Genomic DNA, 19,425 nt, shown 5'->3' on the forward strand with positions numbered 1-19,425 from the left:
GCAGGTTTGGGAGCTCACTGCCCAGAGACAGTAAAACGGTCAGACAACTTTGTCAGAAAGTGATTACAGGGAACCCTTTGCTGGCACGGAGTGCAGGACCCTGATGCATTGCCTATATGCAGCACTACGTAGCAGTTCCAAGGTGAACAGGAGCACTAGTGCTTGTGACTGTAGGGGAACAGGGGCCCTGGTCAAGACTCCAGGACCAAGAAGAGTGATAGCACTTACAGCTACAGGGTAGCGAGGTCCCTTGCTGGGTAAAGACCAAAACACAGGTCAAAAGAGCAATGACCAAACCTCTCCTTGGATCACATCACTTTGAAACCACCAAAAACTTACAACCCCCCACCCCACCCTGCCCCAGAACTATCTCCAAAAATAGCAGCATGAAAAAAAAAAAAAACCAAAACCTGAAGCTTGGGACAATGCCTCCTCCACCCTAGGAATAGATCCCAAATTTAGCATAAAATTAAAAGTCAAGAAATATGCTGGGAAAATGAGCAAACAACAACAAAAAAAGAACCTTCCTATAAAAAGCTACTGTAGTGACAGGAAAGATCAAGACAAAACTCAGAGAAGACACGAACATCAAAATAGCTACAAGCAAAGTCTCAAGGAAAAAAAATGTGAATTGGACAAAAGTCCAGTAAGAATTACTAGAAGACTCAAAAAGAATTTCTTTCTTTTTTTTTCTTTTATGGTGCCAATTTTAAATAGATTTTATTCTCCAGGACAAGAATTGCATTTCCACTTATTGACAGTACTGGTAAAGTGCAATGTTGTTTACTTCTCTTCCTCTGCACACATTCAAGTATTCAGAATGCCCAGATTTACACAGTAGCTTAAATGTTACTTTTAAACTGCTACTGCCTTGGCTACAAATTTGAGTCCTTCAATTTTTTGAAAGCTGTGTGGAATTCTCTTTCTTCTGGTGTGTTTAGTCGACCTCTTCAGTGGGGGTTCCAGAAGAAGCACCTCCAGATAGGGCTGCTTCATCCCCTGGGAACCTACCAGGCATGCCTCCTTGTATGCCCCCTGCACTCTGGTACAGATTGGTAATGATGGCATTGCAGACCTTCTCCAATTCTTTCTGCTGATGCTCAAATTCTTCCTTCTCAGCAGTCTGGTTCTCATCCAGCCAGCTGATTATTTTACTACATTTGTCAAAGTTCTTCTGTTTGTCTTCATCACCAATTTTGCCTTGCAGTTTTTCATCCTCTACAGTAGCCTTCATGTTGAAAATATAAAATTCAAAAGAATTCTTGGAAGACACCTTGTCTCTCTGCTTCTCATCCTCAGTCTTGTATTTCTCAGCCTCCTGGACCATATGCTCAATGTCTTCTTTGCTCAGACAGCCTTTATCATTGGTGATGGTGATATTGATCTCCTTGTCTGTGCTCTTATCCACAGCAGAAACATTGAGGATACCTTTTGCTTCAATGTCAAATGTTACTTCAATCTGAGGAATACCCCTGGGTGCTGGGTGGATTCCTTTGAGCTCAAACTTACCAAGCAGGTTGTTATCCTTTGTCACTGTTCTTTCACCTTCATAAATCTGAATAAGCACACCAGGCTGGTTGTCTGAATAGGTGGTAAAAGTCTGTGTCTTCTTGGTGGGGAGGGTGGTGTTATGTTTGATAAGAATTGTCATAACTCCACCAGCAGTTTCAATTACAAGGGAAAGAGGAGTGACTTCCAACAGCAGCAAGTCCTGCCCATTCTCAGATTTATCTCCAGACAAAATGGCAGCCTGGACAGCTGCACTATATGCAGCAGTCTCATCAGGATTGATACTCTTGTTGAGCTCCTTGACATTGAAGAAGTCTTGCAGAAGCCTCTGGATTTTGGGGATGTGAGTGGAACCACCCATCAGAACAATGTCATGAATCTGTGATTTATCTAGCTTGGCATCTCTTAAGGTCTTTTCCACAGGGTCCAGTGTGCCACAGAAGAGATTAGCATTCAGCTCTTTGAAATGGGCTCGGGTGATTGATGTACAGAAGTTGATACCTTCAAAGAGGGAGTCAATCTCAATACTGAACTGGGTACTAGAAGAGAGGGTACACTTTGCACATTCATAAGTGGTGCCAGATGGCAAACAGCCATCTTGTTCTCACTGATGTCCTTCTTGTACTTTTGCTTGAACTTGGTAATGAAATGGTTGACCATTCGGTTGTCAAAGTCCTCCCCATCCAAGTGAGTGTCCCCAGCTGTGGATTTAACCTCAAAGATGCCATCATCAATGGTAAGGATGGAGACCTCCAAGGTCAGAGATCAATACATTTCTCTACGCATCAACCTTTTTGTCCAAGTCATAAGCAATAGCAGCAGCAGTTGGCTCTTTGATGATCTGGAGCACATTGAGATCAGCAATGGTTCCAGCATCTTTGGTGGCATGACTTTGGGAGTCATTGAAATAGTCTGGTACTATGACCACAGCATTTGTGACAGTCTTCCCAAGGTAAGCTTCAATGATTTCTTTCATCTTGGTCAAGACCATAGAAGATACTCTTCTGGACAGAAACTTTTGGTCTTCCCTTTGTACTCCACTTGGACCTTAGACCTGCCTGCATCATTCACCATTGTGAAAGGCCAATGCTTCATGTCTGACTGTGTAACTGCATCATCAAATCTGTGACCAATCAGACATTTGGCATCAAAAACTGTGTTGGTGGGGTTCATTGCAACTTGATTCTTTGCAGCATCACTGATTAAATGTTCTGAGTTGATGAAGGTGACATAGCTTGGGTTGGTCCTGTTTCCTTGGTCATTACAAGGATCTTCATTTTTCCATGTTGTAAGACTCCCACACAGGAGTAAGTGGTGCCAAGATCAATACCAATTGTGGGTCCCTTTGACATGGTTGCTGGGGAGTTGAGGGTTGTAGCTGACCTCTGTGGAGGAAGAAGGGCTGCTGCTGCACTGAGTAGCTCAAAAAGAATTTCAAAAATTATATGAGAGTTTGAAAAAATTGGGAAAAGAAATGAAAGTGATGAAAGAAAATTACGAAAAGAGTCAGTAGTTTGGTAAGAGGCACAAAAAAGTACTGAAGAAAATAATACCTTAAAAAACAGGATTGACCAAATGGTAAAGGTGCATAAAAATTTACTGAAGAGAAGAATTTCTTTAAAAAAGAATTGACCAAGTGGGAAAAAAAGGCACAAAAGCTCACTGAATAAAATAATTCCTTAAAAATTAGAATTGGGCAAGTGGAAACTAATGACTCAATGAGAGATCAAGAAATAATAAAATAAATCAAGAGAATGAAAAAAATAGAAGAAAATTTGAAATATCTCATTGGAAAAATAACTGATTTGGGAAACAGATTGAAGAGAGATAATTTAAGAATTATTGGACTGCTTGAAAACCATTGGAAAAAAACCCTCTCCATCATATTTCAAGAAATTGTCAAGAAAAACTGTCCTGATATGCTAGAACCAAAGAATAAAATAGAAATTGAAAGAATACACTGATCACCTCCTGAAAGACATTCCAAAATGAAAACTCTCAGAAACATTATAACCAAATTCCAGAACTCTGAAGTCAAGGAGAAAATATTGCAAGCAGTTAGAAAGAAACAATTCAAATATTGTGGAGCCACAGTCAGGATTCCACAAGATTTAGTAGCTTACACAATAAAAGAGTGGAGGGCTTGAAACATGATATTCCAGAAGCAAAGGAGCTAGGATTACAACTAAGAATAACCTACCCAGTAAAACTGAACATAATCTTTTAGGGGGAAAAAAGGATAGTTAATGAAATAGAGGACTTTCAAGCATCCCTGGTGAAAAGAGCAGAACTGAATAGGAAATTTGATTTTCCCATACAAGACTCGAGAGAAACATAAAAAGGTAAACATGAAAGAGAAATCATGAGGGAATCAATAAGGTTAAATGGTTTACGTTCGTATATGGGAAAATGATACTTGTAACTCTTGAGAACTTTATCATTTATTAGGGTAGCCAGAAAGAGTATGTATAGACAGAGAGCATGGGTGTGAGGTGACTATAATGAGATGATCTTTAAAAAATTAAAGTATGAGAAAGAGGGATGCACTGGGAAAAGAGAGTGGGGAGAAGAAGAATGGGGAAGTTTTGTTTTGTTTTTTTCAAATAAAAGAGGCATAAAAGGAAGCACTTTTACAATGGTGGGGAAGATGGGGGTGTGTGATGGGCAAAGCTTGAAGCTCATTCTCATTGGAATTGGTTGAAAGAGGGATAAAATACATGCTCAATTGGGTATATAAATCTGTCTTATCCAACAGGGAAGTAGGAGGAAAAGGGGATAAGAGAAGTGGGGGAGGATGGTAAAAGGAAGGGCAGATTAAGGTAAGCATTGGCCAGAGACAAAACAAACAAACTTTTGAGGACAGACAGGGAAGAGAGAGAGAGAGAGAGAGACAGACAGACAGACAGACAGAGAGAGAGAGAGAGAGACAGAGAGACAGAGAGAGAGAGAGAGAGAGAGACAGAGAGAGAGAGACAGAGACAGAGAGAGACAGAGAGAGACAGAGACAGAGAGAGACAGAAAGAGATTGAGAAAAGGATAATGGAAAAAAATAGGATGTAGTAATGATAGTAATCATAACTGTGAATGTGAATGGAATAAACTCGCCCATAAAATGGAAATGGGTAGCAGAATGGATTAGAAACTAGAATCTAGTGCACATCGTGTATTTATTAGTGAGCAGTTTCTGGACACATACACATAAATGAAATTATAGCTATATTTCTATATGCATATATAGCTATAATTTCATTATATACATGTATACACACATTTATTTCATTTTTGTATTTGTGTGTCCAGAAGCTATTCACTAATTATGTGGTCAAAAGATATAAACAAATAGATCTCAAAAAATAAGGATAGCAAACTATTAACAACTATACCCAAGAATTCTCTAAATAACTAATAATGAGAGCAATGCAAAGCACAATAACCCTGAGGTTTCACTTCACACTTTAAAATTTACAAAGATGACAAAAATGTGCATAATCAATGTTGAATGGGTTGTGAGACGATGGGCATATTATTGTATTACTGGTAATAATATGAATCAATACAACCATTTTGGAAGGCAGTTGGATTTATTAAAATAAAGTAATGTTCATAACTTTTGACCTGGAGATCCACTCTTAGGATTATACTCCTTGGTGGACTCATAAAATGAAAATTCTTTCGGACACCAGAATATTTATAATAACACTTTTTGTAATAAAAAAAATTAGAAACAAACTAGATGCCCATTGATTGGAGAATAGCAAAGCAAAATGTGTACATGAATGTAATGGGACATTACTATGCTGTAAGAAATGACGTGGACAATGAATATGGAGAAATGGGGCAGATCTTTGTGAATACAGTGGGAAATAAGCAGAGCCAAGAAAACAATACCCACAATGGCTACAATAATTTAAGCAGAAAGAACAACCAAAAGATAATTCAAAATAAATGTTGCAAAATTACAAAGAACACACATGGCTCAAAATAAGAGAGATGAGAAGATACCCTACCCCTTCACCTCTACAGAGGTAAGAGGTCCCTATGTGTGATATGTTGCATGTATTTTCAGGCTTTTTTGAAGTATTTATAAATTATACTGATTTTTTTCTTTTTTTAAAATGATTTTTGTTTCTAAAATATTCATTATATTGGTTGATTTTCTGGGAGGGGAAAAGATACTTGGAAAAATTAAGACAGCTCTAAAAACATAAAAAAATAAAACAAGTACATGTTGACTTAGTTTGGAGGATCCTTGCAGATTCTGTAGAGAAGTTGTTGTTATTTTGTTCTTAGTTTTTTCATCCTCTGCAATCCTTATTGATGCTCAAATTGTGTTTATCTTTGTTGTGTTTCACCCCCTGCCAGAGGCTTTTCCCAGACCGCCCTCTATACTGCTAGTGCCCTGCCTCTGAACTTATCTTCCAAATGCTCCATACTTATCCTATATGTACATGGCTATATTTAGGTGTTGTTTCCTTCATTAGAATGTGAGCTTCCTGAGGACAGGGACAATATTTTTGCCTTTCTTTGTATTCCCAGCACTTAATATGGCACCTGATATATGGTTAAGTACTTAATTGATGGTGCTTGTTCAGTCATTTAGTCATGTCCAACTCTTGGTGACCCCAAGTCCATGGGGTTTTCTTGGCAAAGACACTGAAGTGGTTTACCATTTCCTTCTCCAGTGTTTCCCTATTATACAGATAAGGAATGGAGGCGAATGGGGTTAAGTAACTTGCCCAGCTGTTTGCCCAGGTCACATAGCTAGTAAGTGTCTGAAGCTTAATTTGAACTCAGATCTTCCTGGCTTCAGGCCAAGAGTTCTATCCACTTCTGTAACAGTTGACGAGTACTGGTCAAGCCTCTGCTTAAGAGCCTGAAAGGAGGGGAAGGCCATCCTTGAGGTAGCCCATTTCAATTCTGGGTAACTGTAATTGGCAGTGGATACAGAACTGGACCTAGAGTAAGGAAGACCTGAGTTCAAATCTGGTCTCAGACACTTACTATCTGTGTGACCCTGGATAAGTCACTTAGCCCTGTTTGCCCCAGTTTCCTTATCTGTAAAATGAACTGGAGAAAGAAATGGTAAACCACTCCAGTCTCTTTTCTATATATGATATAATATAATGCAATGCAATGCAATACAACACAATATATAATATATAATTTAGTTCCTCCTGTGGCATGTCAGTTTATTATTAATCATGGCACAAAGATTTTTTATTTAGAGTATCAAGTAACTCAGTGTTCATAGATAATTTAAGAGCTGTATAATTCTTAACACACCTGATGTGTTTTCAGCTATTCTGCCACCATAACTGTGGAAATAGAGTGAGCTGTACAAGAATGAGGGCCATATTGCATTTTCTGGGTTATGATTGGTTATGATGGCTTATGATGACTATAAAAATAATCATCCTAGTGATCTACTTTCTACTGGTGAGTCTTTTCGTACTTGGCTACATGGGGCCTTTGCAGGGGAAACAAAGAGCAGACTGTTTGCAGAGATTAACACTGCTACGCTGGGTGGGCAGCCATGGGAAAAGAAGACGTTCCAAGGGGGAATAGCAGAGGAAATACTCCTCATTCCCTACTCCACAGATAGAGTACTTGCTGGATCATGCATCTTTTTGGACACTTTGATTTCAGTCCCCAAGCCAATCAGAGATCAAGCTTATGAACAGTTTTAGACAAAGAACTGATATGACTTTACTACAAAACTGCTCCCTAATCTGTAGGGGAAAATGGTGAGTTGTCCAGATCACTGAAAACAGTGTATTCTCTGAGTTGCTTAATAAAGAATAAGAATGAGGGGCAGCGACCCAGGGAACTTAACTCTGTGTCATAGAAGGTAAATGGCTGGGGAGGGGGTAATTAATGTTTAGTCTCTTGAGTACATAACAGAGACTAATTAGATACATGTAGAGAGCCAAAGTTCAAGGATTCTTGGAAGCAGTTGGACCTAAGTCTTCAGTGAGGAATTTTCTTAAGGAAAAGTTGTCTCATACTACATTAGGATGCAAACCTTAAGAATCTGAAGACTTTTCTGACAATATTGAATGAGAACAAAAATGACCATGGTAGGGGTCGGTGGGAATGGTACTATGGGGAGGAATGGTATCCATGTGGCTGTGTTTATTTAATTTCCACTCCTGGTCAGAACAACTTTAAATTGGTTAAGTCTTCCATCATTGTGAAGGGTTATTAATGATACCTCAAGAGCAAACTCAAGGAAAAACTTTGGCTTAAATCATAGGTAATTTACAGGGCAAGGAGGCACTTGATTTTCCTATAAGGAAGAGATATGGGGTTTTCCACAATATTTCACCCAAGGCTCATTGATTTTTGCCTCCAGAAACAGTTAAATACATGATTTTTCACTTTGCTTAAGGCAAGAAGTAATTTTATCCATTTAATCTGGCTAGGAAACTAGGTGGCATAGTAGATAAAGGACTAGACCTGGAGTCAGGAGGACCTGAATTCAAATCTGACCTCCAACACTTGCTAACTGAGTGACTCTCGGCAAGTTATTTCATTTCTGTTTGTCTCAGTTTCCTTAACTGTAAAATGGGGATTACAGTATCACCTACCTTCTAGGGGTGTTGTGAGGATCAAATGAGATAATGAATGTAAAGTGCTTAACACAGGACCTAGCACATTTGTTGTTGTTCAGTCACATCCAATTCTTTGTGACCCCGTGAACCATAGAACACCAATGGTTCTCTTGGCAAAGATACTGGAGTGGTTTGCCATTTCCTTCTCCAGTGGATCAAGGCAAATAGAGGTCAAGTGACCTGCTCAGGGTCACACAGTTAATAAGTAGCTGAGCCCTGGTTCGTAGTAAGTGCTGAATAATTGTTTGTTCTCTTCCCTTTACATTTGAGAAAATATAATCAGAATTTTATGCTTCTCTCCTGACATAACTGATTACTTTGGAGGGGTGAGAGAATGGACTATTTTGGGGGCTCAAATTCATTTTAATAATTTCATTCATTATTTGTTCTGACTTTTTGGGGCACTAAAAGGCACTAATATTTCTTTTTATCAGGTACAACAACCTCTACCACAAAGGCTTGGTGTATTTTCAAGGGCCCAGGGCCATTGGATGGTGTGTCCATAGGAAGTAGATTGCTTCTGACCCCTTGAATTTTGGCACAAAAAGTTCAGCTTATGCTGTAGGCATATATCTAATGGCTCGTTGAAGTTGTCTAACTCCTGCTTAGGCAAGAATTCTTAATCACCATCATCATTTTCTTCTTCTTCTTCTTTTTTGCCATGGATCCCTTTGGCAGTTTGAGGAAGTCTATGGACTCTTTTTAGAATGATGTTTTTAAATGCAGAAAATAAAATGCATACAATTATAAAAGAAACCAATTATATTGAAATGCAGTTATCAAAGTATTTTTAAGCCAATTTTGTGGACCCTTGTTTAGTGCCCCCAGATACTTCTTATACCCCCACCTTCCTTTCCTATTTAGTGAAACATCCGTATCAGCTAGGTCTATTCTTTCTTGCTTTTTACACAACTACTGAGAAATAGGTAAAGCTTTTCTATCCCAGGACTGGTATTTTGGTACATTTGCTCATTCAGGGTATACATCAGGAAAGCCATGAGAATTGGCATGTGGTCTCCTTCCCTCCTTTCGTTTTTTTTGTGGTCTCATCTATTTTCAGAGGCCTGTGCCAAGTTATGCACTGACAGGATGCTCCATGTGGCTGGAAAGAAGTCGATGCTAGCAGCAATGGTCAGCCATACCTGGCTCCAAAGAAAAACACTTTGGAAACAATGGAAAACAGAACCAAATGACATCGGTGACCAACGCATTCCAAGAGAAATGCCAGTGAAATAATCTCCATCTATACATCACCAACACCAAACCACAACGACAAAGGACCAGGCTATTAGCTCTTGATGGCAGGCATTTCCTTGGCAATAGTGGAGGGAGAGACCCAGCATTCCCTTTTGCAGCCCCATCCATAGCTATTTGAAGGTCAAGAGTTAAGAGGACTACTCAGAAGAGGAGAGAATCTAGGGATGCTGTGACTAATAAACCCTGCCTCCATTTATGGCTCCCCAGGTACCTGGACTTGAAGAAACCTGGCTGCATCATCATCATCATACAAGCTAATTACAAAGCAGATTCAAGTCAGGATTCAGCTTGTGTAGGAAGGGAAGAGGTTATTTAGAATTCTGATAATTGACATTTATAGGAACAGTATTGATAGAAAGAAAACTGCCCTCTGGGATTATTTGTTATTTCATCATTACTGAAACAAATAGTTTTGGCTACTGTATAGTCTTAGTATTTTTCTAATGATGGTGTGTGTGTGTATGTGTGTGTGTGTGTGTGTGTGTGTGTGTGTGTGTATGCACGCACACACGCAGGGTTGGAGCACACAACGAGCCTGGGAGATATGGGATACTTTAATTCTGTCTCTAAAAGGGATTGATTAGAGAGGGACTTGCGGCCCCTTCTAGCCCCTTCATTCTGAGAAACAAGGTGTTCATGAATGCTCTGTATTTATTTCAGAAATGCTGTTGTTAAATTTTAGTGATGCATTAGCGCCACCTAAAGGCTTGACAAAATGCTCCAAATGTATCCTGGATGAGTGCAGGCTGATGAAAATTCTGTCCTGCTGGAGAGATAAGAATCAATTGGCAATTGATATCCTGCTAGCTAGCTGTGCTCTCCCTTGCTATTAAAATTTAGAAGTCAACTCTACTGGGTAATTTTGCAATGCTTCCCCTGAAGAAGTAGGCGTTTCTTTTTTGCACACCAGCTTTCTTTTTTTCAGGAGTCTCCTGTAAAATGGCTGTCCGCAGGTCTTTGTCTCCCAGAAGCTGTCACAGTGTGTTTCTTTGTATGGGCATCTTTCTCAGTCTTGTGTAATATATTACTTCAGCATACAAAGATTTAAGTTTGTCTTATCAATGAGGCAGGAATGGATGGGCAATAGATAACACTTCTGTTTAAAAGTCAATGACAAGAGAAATATAGGAGAAAGACAGGTATATTGAAAACAGTGTAATTTTCCCCACTCGCTTTTCAGAGGAAAAAAACATAACAAAAGTGACAGATTCTGGGTTACTCTCTCTCTCTCTCTCTCTCTCTCTCCATACACACATAAACATACACACATATGTGTATATGTGTGTACATATGTGTATATATATCTGTACATATATATATATCATATAGCCAGAAAACCTAGGTTCTACCCCTGACTCTGCCATTAATTCATTGCGATCTTGGGTAAGTAATTTATTTCCAATGGTGCTCAGCTTCCTTATCTGTAAAATAAAGGCTGGACTTAATATCTGAGGTCTCTTCACTTCAGTGTTTATGAATGTAGTTAACTTGGTCTTGGGAGGTAGGTGTTATTATTATCCTTATTTTTCAGATGAGGACACTGGGTCAGACAGAGGTTAAATGATTTTCCAGACGTGACATAGCTAGTAAGTATCTGTTGTTCATCCTCTATTTTCAGAGGACCAGTGACATCACAGGGTGATGTCTTCATTTGCACGTGGATTAGATTATAGTGAGGCAGAGTTGCACAAAGTCCTCAGCCTTGCTCTCTCTTCCAGAGTCATTAAAGTACAGTGGTAGGACAAAAGGCAAGGTGACTGGTGATGGTCTGGAATGCAGTGGATGACCTTGGTGTCTTCCATATCTGACCAAGCTCTAAGTGCTTCACAGTGCCTCTTTTAGCCACCTTCATGGCCTTTGGAACAAACTTTTCTCATCTGCCCATTCTGCCAGAAGAAGTATTCACATACTTGGGGTAGATATCCCCCTAAATCACTGACAGATTTGAAGCTTCTCAGTTACTCTCCACCTGGTTTAGCCTGTCTGCCAAGATGGTTTTTTACCAGGGTATGGCCACTGTTCATGCTACAGCTTTTTGGAGCTGCCATGTTTATTGACTGACTGGCCTTGGCCAAGTAGATCCCCCTCAATAAGTCTCAGTTTTCTCTAGTCCATTAGAATGAGAGAGATCCTCAAAAGCCAGGACTGTTTTTGTCTTTCTTTGTTTCTCCAGAGCTTAGCACAGAACTTGGCAAGCAGAAAACATTTATTAAGTATCTTGGTCAGATATGAACTCAAGTCTTCCTGACTCCAAGTCCATCACTTATAGGCTGCTAGGCAGAGATGAATGCTTTGATTTCTTCTCTTTTCTTACCATAGATGGCTTTTATTAAGGTAGCATTGTATAGAGAGCCAGCCTTGGATATGGTACCCCAAAAGACCTGGGTTCAGCCACATACTGTGATTCTGGGCAAGTCACTGGGGCACCTTCCAGTGCCCCAGGTGACTCTTTAAGAGTATAAACTTCAGAGCAGCTAAAGAATCAGTGTAAAAAAAGAGTCTCTTCCTCTGGAGTACCTTACCACACTAAAATCAAAGGTCCCAAAAGTTAAACATTGGTTCCATTTTTACTCTATATAGCTATTTGAGCCACTTAACACAGCAACATCTTGGTCCATAGTCAATATCCATGGAATGCCTCCTTCCTTTGGAAGTATGGCAGCTCTAGGAAAGAGACCAATGGATAGAACCATTTTTCTATCCTATAAAGGATTTGATGTTCCCTGAAGGATTCAATTCAATTTTATTGAAATGAAATGAGATTGAATTGAGTTAGGCGTGTTAAAAAGGGTTTGATAATCCTGAAGTACTGGAGGGGAAGGCAGAAATTCCCATTGCTTTTGGTGGTATGATCCTGGTTAGGTTCTAAATCTGCCTTTTTCTCTCTCCTTTCCTACTTTTAAGGCAAAATCTACTGATGGATCATTAATAAAACACACATTAATACCTAAGGTACCTTCCCATCTTTCTATGGCTCATGCTGATAGAGTCAGGACGAATGAATGAAAAAAAGCATTCACCGAGTGCTTATTATGTGCCGAAAACTGTGCTAAGCCTAGGGATACAGAAAAAAAAAAGTCCCTGCTCTGAAGGGGACAACAGGGGGAGTGGTGGCCTTGGTGAGGTATTTTAGTGTGGGAAGTTGTGTGGAGTCATAGGCAAGTAAATCGACAGCCCTTTTCCAGAAAAAAATAAATGTCAGTACTGATTTGATCATAGTTTTAGAACTGAAAAGCAAAGTAACAGGATGGGAGAGCATGCATGCTGCCAAAGGCAGGAAGGAGAAGATGGTTGGGGAGTAGGGTAAAGCACAGATCTCAAATGAATGCTACATGTTTTCCTTCCAGGCTCCTCTAACAACCAGCCCTGACTACTGCCTTTTCTTCTTGAAATATCTTGCTTTTTCATCTATGCTGGGTGCTGCTAGAGCAACCATTGGCTGCATCTTTTACCAAGATAAGAAGCCTGAATGCAGCAGCAGATCTGCATTTCTTTTGCAATTGGGATATGTGATTTTTCTTTTTACTGGAACAAAAACAAAGCTACTTAATTTAAAATGAATAATCTGTCTAGGAATGTTTATTCAGCATGTGTTTCATAAACCTCTGAGCTGGAGACAAAGTCTCAGGGTAGATAACAAAATGAAGGGCTTTCATCCACTCACCAGCAACAACAAAGATGCCTGCCCATCTGTTGTTTGAGGATTTTTCTAATAGGGAAGAGAAGAAAGAGGAAAATGGAACTAGGTGAAAAGGAGGCATGTTTGCAAATTTGAGGTGGAACATAGCAACTTTAAAAAATAGTTTTTTCTAAAGCAAATGCTTGCCTCATCTGGAACTCAGTTTGAGAAAGCACTGTCACACCTCACCTGTTGTATGATTTGGCAAAAAACGATCTATGGCCCTTTGATGGTGCCTCCAATTCAAGTCATTAATATCGGAGGCATCTAAGTGAGACAGTGTGGACGGAACACTGGGCCTGAAGTTAGGAAGACCTGAGTTCAAATGTGGTCTGATTAGCTTTCTGACCTTGGACATGTTACTTAACATAAATTTGCCTCAGTTTCCTCAACTATAAAATAGGGATCATAACCTTACCTTGTAGGGTTGTTGTGAGTATCAAATGATATAATATTTGTAAAATGTTTAGCAAAATGCCTGGCACATAGTAGGTGCTATATAATTGCTTATCCCCTTCTCCAAATATGAAATAGCTCTTGAAAAAAAGAGAGAAAAGGAGCTATTAGGAAGAAAAGGGAGAAAGGCTGCTGTATATTGATTGAACCAATTGAAGAAATAAAGTGAAAGTAGAATTTGTGCCTCAGTTCAAGCACAAGAAACAGATATTTACATACATGAGAAGCAGTGGCATATAGTGGAGAGAGGCCTGGATTTGGAGTCAGAGTAATTGGGTTGAAATGCTAATTCTGTTGAGAACTAACTTTGTGACTTTGAGTGTAATTTTACCTCTTTGGGCTTTAGTTTACTCATCTGTAAAAGGAGAGGAGTAGACTTAATTACCTCTAAGGTTCCTTTCAGCTCTAAATATGTCATCCTATATATGCTTGGAAACATAGCCTGAAGTTCCACCATTGGTTCTGCCACTATATTTGTTGTTGTTGTTTAAAAAGTCCAACCCATTTGGGGTTTTCTTGGCAAAGATCCTGGAGTAGTTTTCCATTTCCTTCTCCAGCTCATTTTATAGGCGAGAACACTGAAGCAAACAGAGTTAAGTGACTTGCCCAGGGTCACACAGCTAGTAATTGTCTGAGGCTGGATTTGAACTCAGGAAGATGAGTCTTCCTGACTCTAGGCCAAGCACTCTATCTACTGTCACCTAACTGTCCTGCCACCGTGTTACATCAAGCAAATAATTTAATTCCTTGGTGACTTAGGAGGAAGAGGCTTTGTATACCTTCAAGCACTCAATAGTATTAATATATACTCTCACATACATAGACATATGTACACTTGTGTATTTATATTTATTTGTGCAGAGTGAGTTTCATAGAATGTTAGAACTGAAACATTAAAGATCATCTAGCCCAACCCCCTCGTTTTGTAGATAAGGAAATCGACATCTAGCAAAATTAAGAGACTCACCCAAGTTCACATACTAAATTAATGGCAGAATCAGATCTAAAGACCCTCGTCTCCTGCTTAGTCTTGAGTGCAGTGTTCTTTCCACCATACTTGGATCTGAAATTATCTATTCCTCACCATATCATGTTGGCAACTAATAGGTTAAACTTTTTAAGGTGGCAGTCAATTGATTGGTAATTTATCTAGTACCTTCTCAGGCATCAAATTTAAGCTCTAGCTGACCTCTCATTTGGAGAAACTTTTCTACCATTTCTAAAAATACGGGTATTTTTGCTTTGTCTTGGAAGACTTGTCTCTCCATGAATTTTCAAAAATCCCATATAGTGTCTCTGAATTACTTTAATCAATTTTTAGATGCTTTGACATGTCCTACTGATGCAGTCAGTTAAATGACACCTGTTCTCTGGGAGGTACTTGAACGAACACTAATCTTTCCTTAGTTTAGCTGTCCTACTTTACTGTTCCTATGACGTCACAAGGGAAGTGGTTATGTTTGGGGCAACATGTTATTGTTAAAATACATTCTATACTAAATACTAAATATATACTAATATAAAATACTAAATATATTTTATTGGGTTATTATTACTGTTATTGTGAACCACAAGGCCTCAATTCCTATCTGACTGGTCTTGAATTTAAAATTAATCGTGAATCATCAGCATAAGGGACTAGCTTACACATCTTGTCCCCATGTGGCCAGACATGGCCAGGAGTATGCACATTTCAAAGGTTGTGGAGAAAATTTGTGGAATGTGTAAGTTGGAGTAATTGGGTGACACTCAGAGAGGAATGCTCTGAAACAGTAATACAGTGAATTAATTTCCCCGACAAAGCTGAGGCCTACATGTCCTATTGCTATAATAATTTCAAAATTAGGTTTGATATTGATGATATGGTAAGAATGTAGGGGGATAAGCAAAGGACCTAATAGGCCACTGCTACATGTGGATAGAACAAACCAAATATTATGCTACATACTACCTACTCACTTTTATTTATTGAGTGGTAATATTATCTTGAAGAGAATTTAATTCTTTTACTCAAGTAATATAGCAACGTATCTCAATAATATGGAAATTTGTTGAAAAGAATATGAAAGAATTATGGCTCTATTATGCTCATATATTTCCATCTATTTAAGATGGCTGGGTAGTGTATGCTGAAATAAAAAGCAGATAGATTTGGGTGTCAAGTGGAGAACTCACAAATCAGGAGAAGGTTAATTTGCTCAACAGTAGTAAAGGTATTTCTTTACTTTTTCTCCAAGGGAAGCTGCCACATAGGAGAAATCATAGGCAACGTTAGTTTCTTCATCTGAATTAGATAATCTCTTTGGTTGGGGAAGATCTGATATCTGAGGTTTCATCTTATTATCCTATGACATGTTTTCCAGGTCCTTCTAATAGTTACCAAGAATGGATCTTAAAAGGGGATTTCTAGAACCAAAATTAGATTAAGAAAAATTAAAAAGTCTAATAGCTAATTTATAAAATTCTAATTATAAGAACGGAGATGCCCAGAAACATCATAGCTTTGCAACCAGAGACTCTTTGTGCTGGAATAGACTTTATAAAGATTATCGCATTCCACTTCCTCATTTTATAGAGGTTGGAGAACTGACATCTAGAAAGTTTAGGGGACTGTCCCAAGTTCACACATGTATTCCATGATAGAACTAGCACTAGAACCTGGATATCCTCTCTTGCCAATAGAAGAAGATGCACCATTCTTAGTGGATCACAGATTGAACAGAATATTATGTAAACAATTTAGTGTTATTGATTAATGAATAAATAAGTAGAGTCCAGTTTATAAACCATTGTAAGGAAGGAATTTGCCTAGTTAACTTTATCATAAATAATAAAAGCTCACACTTGTATATTTTGTAGTATACAAAACTCTACTTTCTGTAACTCTTTGAGAAAGGTAGTAAAAATGTCATCATCCTCATTTTATTGAAAGGGAAATGGAGGCTCATAGGTGACCAAACAAGGAGAACAAAGTAAAACAAGGATCTGAACCCAGAAATTTTTGGCCTAAATGGTACTTTACCTTAAACTGTATAATGGTACAGATGTTGAAATTATTTGCACAAAAATTATGGTGAGCATTTAACTCATAAGCATAACCTTGACTGGTCCAGGGCAGTCACCTCATAATTTTCTACCTGGCTGCTCTCCTGGACTTTACCATAGTCTTCAGTAACTCATCTTCCTGCAAGATTGCATCAACTCTGAAAACTCACTTCTCCTCTGTAGCCCCTGCCCCTGGGCATCCTCCCTTTCTCTGATGGGAGAGGGTAGAGGGTGGACCTTGGAAAACTCCTCCCAGATCCTCCATTTAAGAAGGAGGAGTGACAGCAGGCTTCTTATAATTTCCCATCTGTCTGTAGGACTTTATCATGCCTGGCACCATGTACCCTCCATCTCCCATTCTTCCTTCCATTTCAGCTTCTTTTTATGTGTTGTCTCCCCCCATTAGATTATGAGTTCCATGAAGGCAGGAACTGTCTTGACTTTCTTTGTATCCCCAGAGCTTACTTAGCACAGTGCCTGGCACACAATAGGAACTTAATAAATGTCTATTGGCTATTTATACCTTATCTGGTATATGACTCCTTCAGAAGAACCCCAATTAATAGATTAGAAAGGGCTTCGGTTCAATGCTCAGGAATGCTTCATACAAATATTTTCAAAGTCCCTTATGATTGATTCAGCCCAAAGCAACCAATCTGGTGTTAGGATTCCTTATGGAATCTAAAACATCCTAACTTCAGATGTATGGGAAGTTTTTCTCCTTCTCAAGGGAGCTTTTGTTTGTCATTCATATAGTACCAAACCCTTGATTTTTCAATCTCTTCTTCCTTCTGTGGTTTATTACTGAATTTCTCATTTGAAACTCCTTTCCTGCCCCTTCTCTCCTATTCATAGGGCATTATGGTCAACACCACCGAAACACCAGTCACAGCTCCTACCAGATCATACTCTGAGACCTGCCCAAGAGGAAAAGTATATTCACTTTGTTGATTTACAACTGGAAATTTTAAAATTCAAAATATAATTATTTCCTTTTGTATATATAACATCAGTATGTGAAAGACGAGTCTGTATACATGATGCAGCACACTTTGGAGTTGTGTTGACAAGTCAATTAAAAGGCTCAAGGAGGAGTTAGTGCTTGTACTAATCATTTTGAGTATGGTTACTTCTGGTAGTCCTGAGCAATATCACCTAAGTCTCTTCTGAGGACCATTAGCTTTGGTGTTGCAACAGCCAGCGGTTCTTCAGATATCTCTTGAGATGCACGTATCCTTGAATGGATAGGAATCCAGAGGCTGAGCATAATATGCTGTTTGCAAGCACAATGACATAATATTGGAGTTAGGAAGACCTGGTTCCAACTTCTGTCCTAGATATTATTAGATGTGTGACTGTGAGTCCCTTCACTTCTCTGAGATTCAGGTTGTTCCTCTGTCAAATAAGGATAATAATAGTATTCATCTCAAAGAGTTGTTGTAAGGATCAAAGGAAAGGGCTTTGCAAACTTTCTGTGTCACGCCGGGCAAGTCATTTAACTCCAGTTGCTTTGCCCTCCACATCCCCCCCCCCCCAAACTTTAAAGTACTTTGTAAATATAAGCTATAATTATTGTTATTGTTGTTACTATTATTAATGATAATGGTAAGAGTACTGGGATCAGTGCCAGGAAGCCAAGATTCTAGTCCTTAATCTGACACCTGACTTGTAAAGGGGTAGAGCTTTTGCCACTTCCTGACTCACAGGACTCCTGTGAAGAAAGCATTTTATAAAGCTTAAAGGGCTCTTGAGCTCTAGCGAACCAAAAGGATTTCAGTTCTATTCGTGCAGATCTCAGGACCCTGCCCCTTGTGAAAACTATCCTCATTCGATTTCATTCCTAGCCCCAGAGCAAAACTTTGCAACTCTTTCAACCCCCTGCCCCCTCCTAAAAACAAACAAACAACACAAAAAACCCCTATAATTTCAGAAATATCTCTATTACGTGTCCTAGCACACCCATCTTCCCTTTTTTCATGAGCTAAAAAATGCTTTCCAAGATGTTTGTCCAGTATCTATGCCAATTAGTTAAGTGCATTCGATGTTAATGGTGCGTTATCAGGACAGGCCATTGAGTGGGAAAGAAAACACTGTCACAAAAAAATCACTTTCACAAAAGTAGAAGAATATTTGAGTGGTGGGGGCTGCTTTGGTTTCATATGGACCTCTGGAGCAAAGGGTGGTGGAAGAGGTGAGCTTGTTTTAGGTAGGAATTTCTGAGGGTGGGCTCGTGCTGCTGTGTGCAGTCTGGGGGGCTGTTTCGGGGCAGGGGACCTTCTCCTTCTTTTCTCTGCTTCTCTTCCCCTTTCGCCTAGGCTGCCCCACCCAGTCAGCTATTCTAGCAAGGGTTCTTAACCTGGAGTCCACTGACCTTCCAAGAAATCCATAGAGATGTCAGGGCTCTGTGAACCTGAATGGGAAAAATATATATAATCTTTATTTTCACCTTTGCTTCAGTAAAGTACTTTGGTTTGCTTTGTAATTTTATGTATTTAGTTTATGCATTTAAAAACATTCCATGATTCAATAAAAGGTTAAGAACCCCTGCAATTGGCAGGTGAATTAGAATGTCTCCTTAGGAAGGTTAGGATTTTTCTGCTGCTTGAAACAATAAAAGACCTTTGCCTGGGGTGGGGGATGGGGGGTAATGGTGGGTGACCATTCCCTTTTAGGGCTTGTAGCCCTCAAGGAATGCCTTCTGGTCTATTGGCCAGATTTTGCAGGAGAAGAAAATAGTGCTTTATTTTAACCTTTTAAACTGTGTTATTTTAATTATTAAATTAGTAAAGTATTTTAAAGTAGATTTTATGGTCCACCAAGGACTTATTGCATTTTAAACCTCAAACTTGAATGATAGGCTAAGTCAAC

At 39.1% G+C, this 19,425-nt stretch overlaps 1 pseudogene; it reads right to left on the reverse strand.

The window, feature by feature from the left end:
• Nucleotides 1-937: 937 nt before the first annotated feature.
• On the reverse strand, nucleotides 938-2,861 carry LOC114052836 (annotated as a pseudogene).
• Nucleotides 2,862-19,425: the final 16,564 nt, after the last annotated feature.

This window comes from Vombatus ursinus, unplaced genomic scaffold (genome assembly GCF_900497805.2).
Source record: "Vombatus ursinus unplaced genomic scaffold, bare-nosed wombat genome assembly UNPS02014809.1, whole genome shotgun sequence".
Taxonomy (NCBI): domain Eukaryota; kingdom Metazoa; phylum Chordata; class Mammalia; order Diprotodontia; family Vombatidae; genus Vombatus; species Vombatus ursinus.